We start from the raw sequence: 12,190 nt of genomic DNA, 5'->3' as shown, positions 1-12,190 counted from the left end.
TTTCTTCCTTTTTGGCTTAAGTTAAAGACAAATTAATCAGTGGCCGCCATCTGGTAGACAGTTTTGGGTGGTTTACAGTGATTCGTCCAGCTGATCTTTGAAAAGTCACACGCGGCACATGAACCAAAGGGAAATATCCATGTTTAATATTTAAATGCTTCTTGAGACCTAGAATCACAGAGGCTGTTGTTGCCCTGGGCACATGAGTAATTTTTGTTGTGTGAGTAATCCCCTTGTCTGGTCCAGCAGCAAGTTTGGGTTTTTAAGTGCTGTTTGGCCAGTTTTAAAACTCTGATGGCAGCTTTCCTGTGGCTGATTTCCTCGGCTCCTCTCGCCTCTGCTTTGTTTCTGTGGTTGACCATCCCAGGCAGGGTTTCTGTGACTGCTCCACCAGCTGTCCTAATGTGCAGGCAGAGTGGGACATCCGGGAAAGTGAGGAGATGCACATTAGCTGGACTTGAATGCTCAGAGTATCTCGGCTCAGCCTGTAGCAAGATGTGTGTATCTGTGACATTTACAACTAAATATATCACCTTTTCACTTGGGTGGGTTGGAAATGCCATTCAAAGGACAAAGAGCGGCAGAGAAAAGCACAAGTTTCTTCATGAGATTGAGTTGCAAGCAGGATGCTGTACATTGCATCTCCTGAGCTCCTGACTAGAATCCATAGGTACTGGTTTCAGCAAAACAGCCAACCAATGTAGAAGGGAGCATCCATATCAGACATATAGAATTTGACTTTTTTTTTTTTTTTTTTTTTTTAATTGATACAGATTTTACAAAGAAGGTTGATTTTTCAGGTGGGGGGTCTTTCTAGAAAAATCTCCTTGCTTCTCACTAATGTCTGAAAAGCCTAATGCTTCAAATTAAAGCAAAAATACTCAACTTTCTTCTTGTTTTGGAATGCATTTCTTCACTCATCATGCCATCCCTTCTGGCCAGCTTTTCCTGCAGGGCAGCCTAAAGCTGAATTAGCTCCTTTTCCCTTAATTTAAAATGTTAGGAAGAGACCAGACGCAGATTAAAGAAATAAAGAAAAACTTCAAAGTGCCTCCAAAACTTCAATGTAAGATATCCAAGTACATCTTTGAATTGCAAGAAGCCATGTACTGGACAGTACTTATAGCCAGCTTATATTGTAGCCACCAGTTAATATTCCAGGCCAATGAATCTCTTCTTTGAGTGCAATCATAATTCATTTTATTTCCTGTGCATTGTCATTTGACTAATTATACTGCTTCTTCATGGAGAAATCCAGTTCTGGAAATCCAGGAGAGATCTCTCACGCAGTGAGAGCTAGCACGTACAGAAAGCTTAACATTGTTAGCTAGCAGAAATGCCCCTTGTTTGCAAATGCACCTTTGTTCCCAAGAATACTGCCTGTAAATCCATGGGTCAGACTATTTCTCAGCTCTTGTGGCAATTCTCTTAGCATTTCTATTAATCTAGTACCTGAGAGCCTCAGTCACAGATCAGATCCCTCTGTGCAAGGCTCTGTATACACACAAAGATGAAATGATCCTTTATCCAAAAAACTTAAAAATCTAAACATCAGACAAAGTAGTAGATGCAAACAGACAATCAGGCAAGCTTAGGAAATGGAGAAGCAATAGCACCGTGGCAGATGAGGATGCCCGGAGTATGCTGTGAGAATGGCTCAGCCCATGAAATACTGCCCAGAGGCGGCAGCTGTTTTCATATGACACTGACATTTCAGACAGGTTCTTGCTAGAGTTGTTTGTCTGCTTTGGTACCATTACATCCAAGCTGATACATTGGTTTGGTTTGACTTTGAACCTTAGCTGAGTATGTCTGCAATGTTTCAGGAACATTTCTGTGACTTTCATACTCAGACAAGGGAGACATTAACTCGTTAAGCGGCTGATCCAAGATGATATTGCAAATCAGAGCCCTGTCTTCATAAATACCTGGACCCTTGAACTCTTCATTCCATTCTCTAACCAGGGAGTCTGTAAGAAGCTACAACAGTGATATTTCTTTCCGGGACAGGGACTTCCCTTATGTTACCTATCAAAGAATATAGTTTTGATGCTTAACAAATAGAATGTATTGTTGTTATTAATTTATGGTAGCTATAATTATCCCTGTTGTGTTAATATTGTGACTTGATAACAGGAGCAAAACAGAACACAGCCACTTCAAATGACCGCTCAAATATGCGATAGGCATCAGAAGGGGAAGTGCTGTATATAATTCCCACACAGAAAAATGTCGTTAAGTATAATGTTTCTCTAGGGAACACGGTCCCAATGCTTCAGGATGACCAATAGCAGCTCCCTGGAAGGCGATCCTGCCAGCAAGAGATGGGGCTGGTGCTGGGCAGAAGGCAGCTAAGCTTACCCCTCTGCCAGGGCTGGTGCTTCCGCTTCCCACCATCCCCCTGGCAGCCACATCTCCTGTCTTTGAGAATGTCTCAAGTCCTTCCTGAGTTTGTAGCAGATTCCACTGGAGGACTGCTGTGTAGTCCAGAGGCTTTCAGCTCCTTTCCCTTGGATTTGATAGTGGATGTAGCAGCATAGCCATACAACAAATGAAGGAAAACAGTCAGAACAGCAGGAAAGTGCACAACAGCTAATAAATCCAATTTGCATGGGCTTGTTTCACACTTTAGACTCTATTTAGCTTGTTTTGTCTCAGTGGATTTATAGAGGTATCTGGGAAGAGAATTTGGCCCACAAAGCACAATACTGAATAGGTTCATGAAAGAAGAAAGCATTGTGAAAAGCAGAAAGCTGGTATTGTAATTAATCCCAAGGTAATCTTCTGGCTACAGAGAATGCATTTGTTATTTACTGATAAGATTAGGATAAAATAAATGTTTTCTGTTGTATCACAAGGATTTTCCCAAATTTAGATGGCCTTAACACTCCTCTTGTCTCCATGTTTAGTGTTCACTATTGCCTGGCTCCTAAGCTATGGTGCTCTTTGTCCTGGGACAGTGCAGAGGTCATAAGGTGGGCTAAGAAAGCTGTCTGAAGGAAAAATCACGGAAGAGAAGACACCAGACACAAAGATGTGGAAGCAACCTTTGGTCGGGACATTCCTGAACTAGAGATTGCCAGAAGCTGGAGGGCATCCTAAAAATAAGTAACAGTGTTAATTAAGTAATCAGTAATTCCTGCTCACTTTGTTCTTGCATTCTTTCCCTAAAAACTCCTCTTGCTGGCCATTGTTTGAAAACAGGATACTGGTCAACCTTTGTTCTTACACCAGTACACCAAATTTACATTCATATTTATACATCACTCCCTTCTAGGTATGTTAATCTAACCCATGGTACATCGTTACTTGTATGGAGCCCTATTGTGTTGAGAGCGTTTGAACTGAGATAGATGGGGCGGAGGTTGGTTGGGGTGGGAAGTCTGGTTTATCTTTCAGATGTGACTTCTCCTCCTTTCTCTTTATTTCATAATGCAAATGTGCATTTAGAGGAATACTGCTTTTATCAGGAGTACACACATTTCCCTCCTCTATTCACATTCGTAGAAGTGAGTTTAAATTAAGCAATGTAATGCCATGAATCCTTTGCTGATAGAGAACCATGAATCTAAAGCAATTATAATTGTTTCACGCTGAAATTTCCAGTCTGTACTGACTCATTGGTGGGTGTGTGTGAGGAAGAGTTAATCTAGAAAGCCTTTGCTCTGGCCCGTGCCTTCATCCCTGGGCATAGGTATTTCCCTTCTCTAGAGCCCAGCCTATGCGCTCCCCTATAGAAATATCTCTCACTAAGGCAGGCAGTGACCAGGGCCATTGGCCTTTCAAGGGATCTGCTGAGCTCTATAGAAAGGAGCTCCAGGTCACTTACCTGCCTGTTCCTTATCAGCCGCTCAGCCCTAAATGGGACGGTACAGCTTGGCAATACCTATTTTAAAGGTCTATCTGATCTCTGAAGTGCAAGATAAAGTACACCTTGATATGCAGACATTTACAACTGTCTTTTAAAAGCATTCAAGCACTGCACATTTCAAATTGCAAGTCTAAGCAGATTTCCTAAACTTTATTTTCAAAGGGAATCCAGGCACTTTGCACGTTAATATACATGTACAAGCAAGCCTTCCCATAGAAAGCAAGGCTGGAAAGCCATACTACTAAAGTGAATCAAGTCAAAAAAAGCTGGGAAGAGAGAAATGTTTATACACCCAACTTGGGTGTCAGCTTTGGAAACTTCAGAAGCAGCTAAATGGCAGACCTAATGCATTCATATGGTTCCTGCTTCTAAGAACCTAAATCCCATCAACTCGTAGTATAACTTTAATGCATAAGTCACTCTGGAAGTGGGACTGTGCCTTCCAAAGTGTATGAGCCAAAAGTATTTTTGGTCAGTACAGGCAGCCTTGGATGCTTTGTCCACTATGTGACTGAGTGGAGCAGTTTTGCCGGCTCCCTTTAGAAATGTCCATAGATGGCGCAGCTCTGTTGAGCAATGGTGTGGGTCTGGAGGTTTTACATTCTTCAGGAACTGCTGCTATTCAGTAATTTCTTCAAAGTGCACTAACAATTCATTTGTCTGCTTAGAAATCTTCTGTGTGACACTTGCAGTAGTTTAAAGATAATGAAGACCAAGTCAAATAAACAAGGAATGTGCTTTTTTATTATCTTAAGGTTGACAGGGTATAGTAAACACCTCCTTTCCCAGATGTTCCTTCCTGTCTTTTCCAAATGGCAAACTCACCAGGAAACAACTCATTGTACTGATTAGTCTTCAAGTCACAAGAAAAAATTAGTTTCTCTTACTGGTTCTGTCTGAAGATACTGCCTATTTACATTAAGAATACCCCTACCCATGTCTTTTTTCAGGTCAGCTGGTTTTGAGTATTGAAGCCTCAAAAGAGTATTGAAAGACATTAATGTTGAATAGATAATATATTTGTTTGGATTTAAGGGTTGTAGATTATATTCCTTAAATGAGCAGCAGGTGCAGGATGGAGGTAGAGTTTGTGTTTAGGAGATTAATTATTATGTAATATATGAAGCTAAATGGACTTATTGATAAAGCTTCTGTTATGAAAAAGAAAAAATAACTACAGATTTTATTTTTTTTTTTTCTTTTAGACAAAAGCTTCTAGCCTAAGCAGATTAAAAAATCTAAGATCAGTCCATTATTTATTTGTTTACCACAAGGCTGGCCAACTAAATAGCAAAAAATCTCAGTCTTAAAGAAACACTTCCCGGAAGCTATTGCTGTAGTGTTGCACCTCTCTGTTCTCATTTATTAGGTTGTTTCTCTTAGGCTACAGATCTCTCAGTGCTGCAGGCAAGCACCCTCTGGAGATGCTGTAGTGCTCAGCAAAGAAGTGAGCCTCTTGTGTGCTGGGAAAAGTAACCAGGCTTTGCACCTGGACAGGAGATCTAAATGGGAAATGATGGTGCCTGGCCACAGCTCCTCCAAGGCATCATGGAGGTACTTACGAACTGAAATTGTAGAGGGGCAACTCATGCAAGTATGACAAAAAACACTTTACAAATTGATTTTTTAAAAAATTTTCAAGCAAAAGATACAGCAGACAGAATATGTAGGGTTTTAAACAGTTCCTGTTGGCTTACCTTAAATAAATGCATTATCTGAGCTCATTAATGTGTGCATTTGTTTAATCTGTGCAGCCCAAGCAGCTAATTACTATTCCTCTCCATTCTCTTTTTCCTTTCCCTATTATTCTTTTGATCCCTTTTGTTTATATTCGTCGTAGCTTGGTTTAAATTAGCGTGTGCATTAATCAGAGAGAGAACAGGTCATCCAGTATGATTGTGCAATGAGGCCTCCAGTATGAAATAGAGCAATGCTGCAATGCAAGTAGGTAATACTAGCAATAAACAAGACTGCATTCAATTAAAGCTCTACCATTTAAAGCAAATTACCCATAAATTAGTAAACATTCATTCAGCTCTTTGGAAAAAAGCAGCTCAAATAAATACAATGAATTAGCATCTTCATTTGTTTTTACTTCTGAACATTTAACTTAGTTTTCACTCATGCAAAAAACACACATAGGTGAATATGAATCTGAAATAGAGCTTTATGTTACAATTCAAATTTTATTGAAGAGAGAAGTTTGCGTGACAAAATGCAATTTGATTGTAGAAATAATCTACAGGAAAAGATGGGAGGTTGTATAAGCTTTGCATTTTTAACGGTCGGTTCCCGTAGCTGAGCGGCATAGCCTTATCGAGGGCAGAACAAGAGTGAATTGGCAGTACATTAGAAAGCATGATTAAAAGAGGGAAAGTTGAAACTACTCTCATGTCAGCTGTTTTCCTCTACAGGATATTGAGCCATTCCTGTCCTAACCAGATACTGATTGCTTAAAACTTAGTCCAGAAGTACTTGTCAAAACTGTTTCCTCAGTTCATTTTGACATGCTGAGCTCTGAGTAGATCCTGAGAGTTGTTTGCAATTTAGTGCTAGAGGTATTGGCCTGCTCTTGCTCGTGGCTGTGGGAACAAGATCAGACCCTCTGGAGAGAACACGAAGAGCCTCCACTTTCCAGAAAACCTGTTTAAACTTTATAGCTGAGGCTGCTGATCAGTTTCTATGGACTCGGAGAGGGCTGGAGGATGCTACCACGTGCTATCAGGTTTCTTGTAGCTAGGAAGCTGCAGAGCATTGGAAGTCTTGCCTCACAGCAGCCATGCATCCCTCTTCTCCTTTCAATAGGCACACAGCTTGCTGTTGTCACTTCCAGACCTCTTCCTTGCAGTGAGAGGCAGGAAGCATCAGGTTTTCAAGTGACAACTAGGTGGGAAACAATAATAATGCAACACTGGAATACTATGAGGAGAGCTACGTGATAGAGCAAATGAGCAGACATGGCAGAGATTCTTTCCAAGAAGATGCATAGGATCAGTGTACTTCATCCTATTGCCTCCCTTGTAGTCCCAAGCTTCCACCTATGTCCTTCTGCTGATAGGTATTAGTTTCATTGCTACATCCAGATTACTCCCTCTGCACTGTAAATGAGGTCCTCTAATTGGTGAAATCAGGTTGCCCATACAAATGGCTGGAGGATTTGTCTCAAGTGCAGATGACTGTGAGGCAGAGTAGAAATAATATAAACATCAATATTGTTACTGATTGAATTACTAAGCATTCTTGTGGAAACATCAGGCTAGTGTCTACCTATTTGTCCAGGATCATCTCTCTGGAGAGGAAAAATCAGAGCTAGAGTAAGGTTAATCTGTAAGAGGAATAAGACTTTGGAAATGAGTCCAGGAGCCTATAGAAACAGAAAGTCCCCTGTTTCTAGGCATGATAGGAGGTCAATAGGTAACTTCTCATGTTTTAAGTAGCACTGGTATGTCAGGGGGACAAGAGAGGCAAGAGGAGGGGGGAAATCAGGGTTTGACCACTTGCACACCAAAGTGCTGAAGGTAGAACTCTGGTCCTGCAGTTTTCATTTTCAAGCATAGTAAAGTTGCTGCAAAATGACCAAACGTGAGCTGAGTGGAATAGGTCCTTCAAGGTATTGAGCTGTATCAATTTACATTGGCCATAATGCATATTATCCTTTAATGCAAAGTAAATCAGTCATTTTAAATTCTTAGTTACAGATTTTCTATCAATCAAAATCAGTTTGTATTCCTGTCCTGTTATTTCGGTTTGGTTTTTTTTTTCAAGTAAATGACTGACATAAATAATACTGAATCTTGAAATCAGTTGAGAAGTAATTTCCTTTAGAGAAGAACACCTAAGACGACTGCAAAATGACTTAAGGTAACTTGTGAAATTACCCCACCACAGCTTTACATATCACATTTTCTTCATCTACGTGACCATGTTTTCTCTTAACTATTTTGCTAAAAGCAGCAGGAATGCTGAGACCCCTAATTTTTTCCATTGCTCTTCTTTTACAAATTTATATTTTTTTCCTTTGAATTACTCTACTGAAACATAAAACTAGATAAGGAGGGGAAGTCTGGCACCTGCTTAAGATAAAGTAGTAAGTGGTGGAAACCACGTGGCTAATTGTGTTCTCCCAGTGCGACTGCAGCAGTGCGAAACCCACCTGAATTCAGCACATTTACTGATGAGATGGACAAGCAAGGGAAGAGAATCAGGACCCATGTGTAGAGCCAGTCTGTAAGCTCTAGAGAAATGAACGCACAGGGAAGCCACAGTGTTTGCCTGTTATCCCTGCAGTAAAACCCAGGGAGAGCAGCCCTGCGGCGCATCCTCTGGTACAAGTGGGATCCGAGGACCTAAAGCAAGGTCCCTCCCCAGCAGCCGCAGCCAGTGCTGCTCTTCCCAATAATTAATGGCTTCCTTCCACCTGCCCGGCTGACACAGCTCCTGCCTCGGCCACGCAGAAGCTCGGCGCTGGGGCAGAGGAGCGAGGGCGCAGAAGGAAGCGCCTCCCGCGTCTGCAATGCCGGAGTCAGAGGGCAATGGCTCTTGGAGGGCAGCACTGTTGCCGCCGCTTCCAGAGCCACTAGAGAGAATGAGAAGCCGAGGACCGGGAATCTGGGCACTCCATTTTTCGGGAATGCTGAATAAACATGGGAATGTGTATTTAAAGAAATTACCCAGCTTAAATAAACAACTGAGAAAACGTGAGGGATAATTGGGTTTTCATAATCACCAGCTAGGGCTTAATTTTAGGGTCAAGGAAGACCTGGAAATGACCTCAGTAATGATTAATAGGCTTTAGTAACCTGGTGCCACTCCAAGGTGGACAGGTGGAGCTTCCTTTTGAGAGTTTTCAAACAAACATTGCATTAATCTTTTTTTTTTAATCATGATCTGTTATAAAATCTGCTTCTATAAATGTGTTATTAAAAATACTCCCATGGATTCTCATCAGTGGACTTGTTCCTATGACCCAATTGGAAAGAGGGCTGTGAATATGTAGTAAGACCCCCCTCTGGGATACTAGACAATACACAGAGACAAGTGGTTTCCTGATTGCACTTATTCACGTACCCAGTGATGAGGTGGGTGTCCCAGCTGGTGAAACTTCGGAAGAGTTAGTCTCATGCTGATTTTAATATAATGTTGTCATGAATGTTTACAGTTCCTCGGATTCCTCACATGATGTTCTTCCCAATCAAGACACAACCTCAAGGGGCTGCTGGGGGAGGTGTATGATCACAAAATCTTCTCTAATTTCACCCAGATTATTAACATGGGGAACATAAAGAATATAAAGTTATTTAGACAGTCAAAAAGGGTTGTAAATATTCAGAAATAGTGGAAAACCCGTGTGTATGGCTCCTTCGCTCTCATTTAAAATGGAAAGATATGTGTATGTAGTCAGGAGATATATATAAATATACATATCTCAAAGGAAAATGAGTTGTCTGACTTGAAATGTCACTGGTCTGTTTGTGATATCTTTATTCAAAACCTACTGGAGGGACAGCTACCAAAAATGGGCTTTGTTTTAGGTGGTACCTCCTTGCTGCTCTGTGGCCAGCCTTGTGCAGTCCCTACAGTAAGGTGGGAAAAGGTGGGCTCACTTCCTAAGCTCTTTCCATGCAGATAGTAAAAGAGAAGACAATTCTTGCTTTCTACTCTTTTCTACAGAAAGTGAAGAATTTAACTGTTGCAGGAACATAGAGAATCCAAGGAGTCCAGAACAGGACCTGAAACTAAAAGCATCTGCTATTATGACATAAAAGTGCATGATGGGTTCAAGCCCTCCCTCATCTTTCAAAATAAGGCAATACGTCTTGTTTTCAGCCCTATTTCTCAGTGTGGTCTTAAATGCAGTAAAGAAGTCTGTATGATTAATATTGGCAATAGTTATATTGCTAGTGTAAACATTATTAAAATATTTTTATTATATTAATATATATTTTTATTATATTTTTATTATATTTTGAAGCATACTTCAAAAATGTTCTTTGAGATGCCTGTTTTTATGGAAGAATTACTTTTAGAGCTATTATCTACAGTATATCCTCTTATGGACTTTCTAAAAAACCCTCTATCTTTTATTTTCTGCCTGTATCCAGTTTCTATTCAATGTGTAGTTTTTAATGTGTTAAATATGCAGCTAAAAACTATTTCTTCTTTCCAGACTAAGTTATTTGATTCTCAACACCGGTATTCATCAATAATTCCCATAAATGGTAAAAGCTGTAAACTCAAAGTTATAATTAGATCAGGTATATTTTTTGTTGTTGTTATAAAGGAAGTAGCCTTTTTGCCAAGACTGTCAGTTATAACAATGTAAAAGCCAAAGAAAATATTAACATTTTCACTGTACTTTGTTACTGAACAATGCAAATACTTTTCCTCTATATTAGAAAATCTCAGTAAGTTCTCCCAGAAGTATGTTTGGGTCTAAATCACTACCCATTTCTCAGCCTAAACAGTTTTGGAGGGATTCACTACACACCTGTGGATTTCTGGATTGTTGTCAAAACATTGGATTTGCTGTATACGCCCTCAGAGACACCCATTTGAGGGACTGCCTTTTTCCATGGAATAAATCGCTAGTGATGGTCAGAAGAGGTGCTTTCGCAGGAAGGGTTTTGTGAGAAAGCGGTCTAACAGGATGTTTTCCTTGAGAAAACAGCATGGAGCTGCGGGACTGGCTTCCCCCAACATGGAGCTGGGGGACAGGCTTCCTGCACAGGCAGGGACAGTCCTTGGGGAGCTGGAATGGGAACGTGAGCCAGCACCCTCCCATAGGGTCCAGCAGAGTGTGGCCACCACAGATGGCTCGTGGCGTGCCCACCTCCCAGGCTGTCACAGCTCTGGACTTGGGTACAAGTACTGATACTGCCGACTGGGGTACAATGCAGGGTTTGTATCGAGCCACAGAGCATTACTGGTAGCCTATGCATGTATCAGTTACTAGTCATTTCTGCTCAGGATGCTACTTCACTTCTGCCTACCTCCTAGCAAAGTTAGTGGAATCGTACCCCTCCTACTTCACTCTGCCAACAGCAATTGTCCCTGTTTAACCCTGGAGGCAGCCAGCTCCATCTTGCCTCTTCCGCCTCTGCTTCTGTCACTGATTCACTGTTACCATCTGTGGGCCTGGACAGCAAAGCTCTTGCTATCACCCACCCACCACCTAAGCTGAAATAGGCTTATGGACACTGTGGCACAATGTGGGATCACTGACTCCACTGGGTGGTCTTGTCTCTTGGCCATTGTTCCTTTGTGTTTTATGGACAGGTGAATGATTGAAGTAATTTCTATTCGTGCAGACTGATATGATAGAAATGGTTTAATTTAAAACAAAATTACTGAAGGATCTGTTGACAGGTATAAGAGGAAAGGAAGTGCATCTAAGTTGTGTCAGAACAAAAAAAATGTTCATATAGTTGCAAACAAAGAAGAAAATTATAAACCCTAAGAGTACTTATTCTGGTGGCAGAAGAAGGTCAGAAAACAGAACAGCAACACCAGCACTAAGTAAGAAGTCACAGTGTCTGCAAAGAAAAGCATTTTTCCCAAATATGTGCACATACAAATACTTATGGGCTACTGGTTAATAATGAAAAAGCAGTAAAAAGCAAGTATTAACACAAGCAAGTTTTGCTAAAGACTAGAGGAAATCATTCCCCCAATATTAATAGCAGTTGCTTTACAGATACTATCTGGTGATGCTTGTATGATATTTATAATAATATGCAGTATTACTGTAAAAGGGATAGTTGTACCTTACCAGCATCCCAGTGTCCGGAGCGGTATGCAGTGATGCTCACCCAGCAGGAGTTTAGTCGTCACAATTCAGAGAGCATCGATTTATTGCCATCAATATACCTAAAGTTAAGGGTTGAGTAGATAACATTTGATTGATGTGTTGAAACTATGAAAAAAGACAGTTTTCTTAAGTGTTGTTTGGAGAAAGCAACAAGAAGTATGCTTTATTTGTATTTTCATTGCTCAAAGGTGGTGTTGAATGCAACTTTATTTTCCTGTAGAAGTGTACAATGTTAATGGATTTGATTGTCCTGCAAGAGGTGTTTGGCATTTCCAAATAACCTCTCTGTGACCACTCCTCCTCCTGGGATGCAGCTCATTTATTGTGGTTTATTGCCTCTCCCTTCTGTCCTACCTAACCTGAGACATGGTCCACTCTCTTGGTAATCACAGTGTTTGCACTGCCTTTCCACTTATTCCTGCTGATTTTATCACTTTTTTCCACTCCATTCTGTATATTTAATTTGAGTAGATTCTTAAACGTAAAGCTGATATAACTGTGAATTTATTTCC

At 40.7% G+C, this 12,190-nt stretch overlaps 1 protein-coding gene across 1 annotated transcript in view; it reads left to right on the top strand.

Annotated features, from left to right (window-relative positions):
- The window catches only part of PTPRR (protein tyrosine phosphatase receptor type R), a 145,395-nt gene that overhangs the window by 97,798 nt on the left and 35,407 nt on the right, over positions 1–12,190 (top strand).

Source organism: Strigops habroptila, chromosome 3 (assembly GCF_004027225.2).
Source record: "Strigops habroptila isolate Jane chromosome 3, bStrHab1.2.pri, whole genome shotgun sequence".
In the NCBI taxonomy this organism is placed as follows: Eukaryota; Metazoa; Chordata; class Aves; order Psittaciformes; family Psittacidae; genus Strigops; species Strigops habroptila.
This window is presented reverse-complemented; position numbering and strand designations above follow the sequence as displayed.